Source organism: Podarcis gaigeae (genome assembly GCF_964106915.1).
Source record: "Podarcis gaigeae genome assembly, chromosome: 4".
Classification (NCBI taxonomy): domain Eukaryota; kingdom Metazoa; phylum Chordata; class Lepidosauria; order Squamata; family Lacertidae; genus Podarcis; species Podarcis gaigeae.
Genome location: NC_139677.1, coordinates 44,615,892 through 44,624,122, shown reverse-complemented (window position 1 = coordinate 44,624,122; position 8,231 = coordinate 44,615,892). Strand labels below are relative to the sequence as shown.

General features: G+C 40.9%; 1 long non-coding RNA gene across 1 annotated transcript; it reads left to right on the top strand.

Annotated features, from left to right (window-relative positions):
- Positions 1-1,068: 1,068 nt before the first annotated feature.
- On the top strand, positions 1,069-3,286 carry LOC310842608. Its single transcript, XR_014563268.1, has 2 exons — positions 1,069-1,692; positions 2,061-3,286. It is a non-coding gene; the product is annotated as an uncharacterized lncRNA (long non-coding RNA).
- Positions 3,287-8,231: the final 4,945 nt, after the last annotated feature.

Here is an 8,231-nt window from a genome sequence, read left to right as displayed (position 1 = left end):
GGGTTTGCTTCCTGTCCCTGGAATGCAGGGGAATTGTTAGGCAGTTGACAAATAACAATATGTAGCTGGTTACGTTTAAGTTGTGCCCTACAGACAAATGAACTGGCTCACCTTTCATTAACCCTCTCCCTTTTCATTGCTATCTGTCAAACATCCAGATAATGATTATGTTAGGTACCAAGCTTTCTAGACATATATATATATATATATATATATGCTTTCGTAGATTTTCACGGGTACAGGAATGCAGGTTTTGGTGTCCTCGGGTGTCTTCCCGTGTAAAAGTTGGGGTGTCTAGGCGACGTTTCGACGAGGTCTCACTCGTCATCTTCAGGCTGGTGCTTTCGGCTTCTTGTTACTGGAACAGAGCGGGATCTCAATGTTTGAGTTCCTATAAATACTGTAGAGGGGGTGTGGTGTCTAGCCTCCAATGTTCTGGGCAGAGAGGAAGTTCCCAGGCTAGTGTGCCTTTTCTTCTTTTGTTCCTTAATTACTTGAGAGATACCTTGAGTGATTTCTTGAGTGATATCCTGAGTACCACTTAGGTGGGTCATTAGGTGTGGATTAGTTGCTAAAGTCTTTGTGTCTTGACCTCTTGAACTTTGTGAAGAGTTTTCCTGAGAAGATGGCTGTATTGCACTTAGTTGTGCTTTGGCTTGGCTTCGTGTATAGGGGCGAGCTGTGGTTTTGTGGCTTGTGTCAGCCAGATCTGTGTAGGGATTGCAGGGGGGTGCAGCATCCGGAGGTGCCACCATGGATTGGCTACTGGATGGTGTCAGTAATTCATCTGTGGAGAGGGTCTGGGTTTGGGTCTGGTGTGGTTGATTGGTGTTGGCGTTCTGTGTGCCTCTGGATCTGGTGTCAGTTTTTGTGGGGAGGGCTAATTTCCAGATGTCTGGCAAGCGGGATGTGTCGTCACGCTTGTTCATGTTGTGAGGGTGTTTCTCTATCTCGATGGCTTCCATGATTATTCTCTTGTGGTGATGTTCCGTGTTAAAGAGCAATTTGGAATCTGCAAAATTAATTTCGTGTCCTGTTTCTTTCATGTGTTGGAAAAGATATATATATATATATATATATATATAAAATCACACTCTATTGCAAGTTTAAGCTTTCAGTAACTAGAATGAAGAACAACACATAACCAGCTGGTCCAACCCATCATTCTCTCAGGATTTATCTACAGAATAGATCTATAGGACAAGAAGAATAAAATAACAATGCTGCACCAAGGAAAAATATATGTCAGAAAATACACATCAGTTGTGAATAGTTGTAAACTTTCTGTGTAACCATATGCCTGAATATCACATGCTACTGTTGAATCCCATTTCATTTACATTCAGATATTAGTTTGATGTCTCTCTCCCATACAAGATAATGTAGATGTTCAACCACAGACACTGGCATGTATGACAAATAGTTGCAGTTTTTATCTGACTATATGCAACTGTCCACACTGAACATATGAGCTGTGTATGTGCAGTTCACTACAGTGCCCCCCAGTACAACTAGAGCCACAGCTCTTCAGTATACTTGCACTAAGGCCTTATAGCTGTTCTTCAGCCTAGAGTCTCCAGATCTTGTTGGACTACAAATCCTATCATCCCAAAACAGCTTAACCAATGAGAGCAGTTGTAATCCAACAACATCCAAGGTTGAAGAACACCTCCAATAGCTATTTGAAGTCAGGTGGCGCTGTGGGTTAAAGCCTCAGCGCCTAGGACTTGCCGATCGAAAGGTTGGCGGTTCGAATCCCTGCGGCAGGGTGCGCTCCCGCTGCTCGGTCCCAGCGCCTGCCAACCTAGCAGTTCGAAAGCACCTCAAAGTGCAAGTAGATAAATAGGGACCGCTTACCAGCGGGAAGGTAAACGGCGTTTCCGTGTGCGGCTCTGGCTCGCCAGATGCAGCTTGTCACGCTGACCCGGAAGTGTCTCCGGACAGCGCTGGCCCCTGGCCTCTTAAGTGAGATGGGCGCACAACCCCAGAGTCTGTCAAGACTGGCCCGTACGGGCAGGGGTACCTTTACCTTTACCTTTAATGAAAAGCCATTGTGATAGGAATTTCCATACTTGTTTGTTGAACTCTCTAAAGCAAAGAATTTCCAGTGTGGATCCAGGACAGAATATAGAAACTAAAAAAGGTCACGATATCAATTTGTTACAAAAGCAACCCATTTGACGCTGGAATGGCTCTTGTAAATCTACTCCCATCATGCCTTTCAACACTTAGCAAAGAGGTGTTTTCACATAGCATAAAACTAGCTTGGAGTACTTTGATATTTAACTAGGGCTGAATTTGTGATCTCTGTCCATCTCTGAAGACCTGCTCCCCACACCTCCAAATTAGCAACCTAGGCATGCCTTTGTGGCTAGCAGGGCTTGTCTCTCTCAATGTTCGACTCAGAGTTCTGTATAAGAACTCTCCAGGCACCATGAGCTGTTTCTAGATGGTGAGGCTAAAAAACTCAAACACTAAAGCAACTGTAGGTGGTTCGCTTTCTGCCAAAAGAACACAAGGGAAGCTTTTTCTGTATATTTATCTTCTGGAGACAAATACAGTCTGCTTCTATTAACAACAAACTAGATACACAAGTCACCACATTTTCATTATTAGCAATGCCAAAGCCTATGGGGTAACAGACATCAATGCATGAGAGGGTGGTCTGATGAAAAACCTTCATCAGGCTTCCAAGGTGCTTACTCTCATGCCTTGTGGGGGCACTTGTTTCTATTTCATATCTATACAAATTCGAGTTTTTCTATCAGAAATAAATCAAGCTGCGGTCAGTTAGATCCTCACTGGTGTCACTCACCAAGAGCTCTGCTTACATGAGAAAGGAAAAGTTGAAATGTAAGGATATTTACTTTAGCAGGATCGGGGGTTAGTGGAAGAGATGTGGGAAGAATGTACAGTTGTGGGTCTTAATTCTCAAAGGGAAAAGCTAACCAGAACCACCATTTAATTTATACTGTACAGTACCTTACAAATGCAATTGATTTGCCCATCAGCAAAGCCTTATATATGTATATATGTACATAATGTCTTCAGTTGTAGATGAGCAGGAGTTTCTGTTTCCATGACAAAAACTTCAGTAAGCAATTCCCAGGTACGGCAGAGTATACAATCTTATCTTCAGCCACCAAGAAGGGTTTAAAAACTTTTGGGGGGAGCGGCATCATTGGCTTTTTAATTTTTTTAATTTTAACTAATATTGACTTGAATGTGTTCCAGGCTGTTTATGTGCCGAAAGATCCACGTGAAAGTAAATGAAGTACAATGAGAAGTGTATTTACTTTCTTTGTTTTGCTGTTGCTCTGGCTGATCCTTAACTCATGTGCATGCACACACACCAGAATTGGACCAATATGCCGATGGCTAAAGAGGGAGCTGCAAGATCATTAATCTGGAGTCAGCCCATTTTATGCGTGGCAAGCTGTAGCTTCAGTTGACAGAGCCCAAGCACCTGTGTTGCCTAATGTCTTTAGTATCTTTCATTTTTACCATTTAGGCTGCTTACACACATACATTTAAAGCACATGACTTTCTCCAAATTATCCTGGTAACCATAGTTTAACACACAGAGACCCCATCATATACCGAGCTGCAGGAAAGCTGTCTGCAGACAAGTACCAGCTCCTTTGGCCAGAAAGAGGAGATGTGTGGCGCACCCCAAAGTCTAATTCGACTAGATGTAACCACCCAGGGGTCCTTTACCTTTGACAGAGCTGCAGTTCCCAGCACCCTTAAACTATAGTTTCCAGGATTTTTTTTGGGGGGGAGTCATGTGCTTCACATGTGCTTTTAATGCATAGTGTATATGGTAAAAAGCTAGGGGTGCTAATGGTGTTATATAAAGATGTGCTTCGGCTGCATACACACCATACATTTAAAGGAATTATTTTCCCAGTTCCTTTCATTTCTGTTGGCAGTGGAGAGATGTTTCTTAAAACACATGGAGAGTCCAAACTTGTTTACTGGATTACAGCTACAGACAAGGAACACCAAGTATGGTCATGTCCAACAAGTTTTTACATTTTATCTTGAAGCTGCTATGTCTTCTAAATCAGAGCACACATAGTGTTCCCTTCAGCCAGGAAGTTTCCAGAAGGATGGGAGTATTTTACTTAGCTGTCAACTCATTTTGCAAGGCTACCAACAACAATCCATCACAAGTAGGTCTTCTCACCCCACACAATTTTCAGTGAAGTAACGGGCTGCAGAGGCTAAATTGCAGCATTATTATTATTATTATTATTATTTAAACAAAGTTGCATAGTGAGTGATAAATAAAAAGGTAAAGGTACCCCTGGCCATTAGGTCCAGTCGTGAATAACTCTGGGGTTGCACGCTCATCTCGCTTTACTGGCCAAGGGAGCCGGCATTTGTCGACAGACAGTTTTTCTGGGTCATGTGGCCAGCATGACTAAGCCGCTTCTGGCGAACCAGAGCAGCACACGGAAATGCCATTTACCTTCCCGCTGAGGTAGTACCTATTTATCTACTTGCACTTGATGTGCTTTTGAACTGCTAGGTGGGCAGGAGCTGGGACCAAACAACGGGAGCTCACCCTGTCACCGGGATTCGAATCGGCAAGCCCTAGGCTCTGTGGTTTAGACACCAAAGAATAAGAGAAGAATGGGTGAGCTGGGAAATCTAGCTGCTATTAGCCAACATGGCTGCAGGAATTATTGGGAATCTGATACAAGACAGCAACTACACTACCTAATTAGAGGAGTGTACTTGTCATCACCATGTTCTGTATGTGTATTTATAAATAAAGCAAATTTCACCAAGGTCCCTTAAGTCTCCAGACACTTTCACTGAAATGGAGACTTGTTATGGAATTGCCCCTGGAATACCTCACTGCATGGTAAAGTGAGGAATATGTTTTATTTCACATAAAAGATACCAACAACCACATGATAGAAGGGAGAATATATAGAATCAAAATAATCTAAGAAGCATGTAAAAGGTAGCATGGAGCCAATGTGTCTACCTACCCATTTTCAAAGCCAAACTATCAAACAATGTCTCACAGAAACACTCTTAGGCTTCTGGAACTAGTGAATTTCTAGAGCCTAAGCTCAAGGTGGATGTGAGCTTGACTTTTATACATTGATTCCTAATGTATTAGCCTAGTCTACCTCACTATTTCCTCTTCAAGTGCAAATACAATTTTCCGAAGAGAAAGACAACCAGATATTTAATTTATAAACGTTGCAAAATGCCGTAGAGCAATTTACAGGGGGAAAACTTTTATCACTGCTATATAAATCTCTGATCACGTTTCTCAAATTCTTTCATTAAAAAGTCAATGTAACAAATTAAATGCTAGTGATAAAAGCTATCATCCACTTATGAAAAGTAGATTCATTATCACATGCTTCCGATCACTAAAATGCTGATGGGCTGGAACACCAACAAGAGAATTTAGTCAAAGAACCTATATTGCGTCCTAAGGGGCTTTTTCTCAAATCCCACAGTATGGAAGAAGACAAAGGAGAGGATACCCTTTTAATAATATTCCAGGACTGTAAGAATGTTTGCTGTCCACAAATTTACAAGTCAAGGAGTTTCAGTTTTTGCAGACATTCCAGAAATCGGAGCACTGCAATTTACGATTAAGTAAGTCAAGTGTCAACAAAATCCTATTTATGCAAATCGGCAACAAATGTGATCTGATACTTATTTTAAGATGTAAAGCTATTCATCATTACGGAGGTGATTTATGCTGAGTTGACTTTTCTGATTTGGCTGTCTGAAGGGCCTCAGGTGTGCATAATGTTATTCAGAATAGAACCAATAAGGGGAGTTTTTTTTTTAATATTCATACTGTACCACAGATATGAATAAAGAGCTGCAAAAAATATTTCTTGCATAAGGATGATCATTAGCTTAATCAGGCTCTTTGTAAGTCAAGCGAATGCTAATCACAGTACAATCTTTGCCCAAGTAGTTAATATGTAGAAATAGTAGCTAGGATTCAAAAGGGACCACTTGTAATAGGAGAGGTCGCAGGACAAGGCACACTTCGTAGTTTACTTACCTTGGTCTGGCTTCCGTGCTGCCCATGGCTACCTGAACCAAGAACAGGCTAGCAAAGAAGCAAACAAGAAACCAATTTCATGTGCATTGCTTTCCATGTTATCTAGCTTAAATGTCTAACTATGGTCCATTTGAATACTACTCCTATAAGAAATTGGTAATGAATGCAGCTGAACCATGTTTAAAGTTTGAAAGATTCTTCAGTAGCAGAAATCATCGGCATATATTATAAAATGTTATTAATTCTAGATAAACTGTTGCTAAGGAATTCGAGCCTCAAGTAAGCCATTTTGATAAAAGTCCACGACATGATATTAGGCAGCTTTGTTTGCATCTGTGCTTATAACTAACAGTAATTTCACAAGCACAATCCTATAGATGCTGTCATTTGACAGTCATGCAGCCACATTTCTCATAGTACGCAGAGTGGCAGCAAATGCACCAGCTTGGGGGAAATTAAAAAACTTGTTTGTTTCTCCAGTTACCATGCATACCTGTTATGGGTGCTAGGAAAATGGGATATCCCAAGAAACAGAAGTGCTACCTGTGAAGATTCACAGCAATAAAAAGGTATCTACCGTTGCATTTTAATGGCTTTGATTCCATAGGATCAGCATAGCTAGAAACTTCCTATGGTTTTTATTTATTACTTAGGGCACCATGGCAATCAATAAACTATGAAAATAAGCATAGTCTGTTCTTTAAAAGGTAACCAATCAGCTAGACTATTTGTAATGGTTTTTCTAAAAAAAAATCAAACTATACATCAATTTCATATGCATTGCAGCTCCTCACCTCAATAAAAACAGAAAACTCCAGGAAGACAAAATGCATCTCTATTCAAATCCAATTATCAAAACAAAAATAATTTAGACACGAAAAACAATCCACTAAACACTCATAGCAATTAAGCTTCCTGAGGTTGAATTATAATTATTTCTTAACAGAAATGCTTAATAAACATTCCATCAGAATATATTACTCTCTGTGAAGTTAAATCTTATTCTGATTTACAGTATCTGGCAAAAGTCTAACTATGTCTAATTAAGGTTGATTAACCTCTTGGAAAATGAATTGCGCAGGAAAAGCTTTTTCTAGTTTAGTTTTGCCTCCACAGTCATTGGAACATCCTTGGATGTTTTAAAAAAAATAAACTTACAGTGTAATGCAAGCCATGCCTGCTCAGAAGCATGGCTTATTGAGTTCAACAGGGTTTCTTCCCAGATAAGTAGGTATAGGATTGCAGCCTTAAATTCTCCAGGCGTTACATAAATTAAAAACAAACCTAAAAAGATAGATTTATGGCACATATACCGGTAGTTTTTCACTGCAGGTTTTCTACTACTAGAGGTGCACTTTTTATGGATTTACTCAGAAGAAAGCCCTATTGAATTAAATGGGGCTCATCCCAGGTAAGTGGGCTTGGATTGCAGCCTTAGACACACAAGGAAACATTTTCTTTAGATCACAGCTTTGACACTGCTAAGGTGGTGATAATGGCCAATAAACTAACACAAAGACCAAGTTAGAAACTGTGGGTTATCCAGCCAAGGGGCGTGTGTGTATGTGTCTACCCACCCATGAACTAGTATTGGTCTAAACTATCCTAACCAGGGCTGGCTCAAGACATTTGCTGCCTGTGGGAAAGGACATGATGGCACCATTGCTAAGGCACATACAGAAGTCATTTGGATTGGCAGTTGAATCTTACTCCAATACTGGTGAAAGGAAATATTTCACCGCACTTGAGGACAGCCAGCTAGTATAGGGGATATAGGGCAGGCCACATGGCACTCACAGCTCTGTGCCCTCCCAGTCTCTCAGCACTTCCTGCCTGAGGCAGCTGCCTCACTCTGCCTCATCAGAGGGCCAGCCCTGGTGTTGCACAGGAATTGTGTTCATTTTTAAAAAACAGAAATGCTATGGGCTCCGGTGCCAGAAAGAAAGGAGCACACAACTATCAAATTTCAATAAGAAAAGGGAACTAAACTGTGGGGGCTGCCGGAAAGAGTGTAGATCATTATAGCATGGACCCCAGAAGTTAAGTTTACATGAACATACTTAATGGACTAGATGGTGCTTGGCCCCAGGAGCAATAATAATAATAATAATAATGAATCCTGCAAAACACAAAGCCTCAGAATGATGTAGGCCTTTTCAAGATGGGATGAAGAAGTACAGCA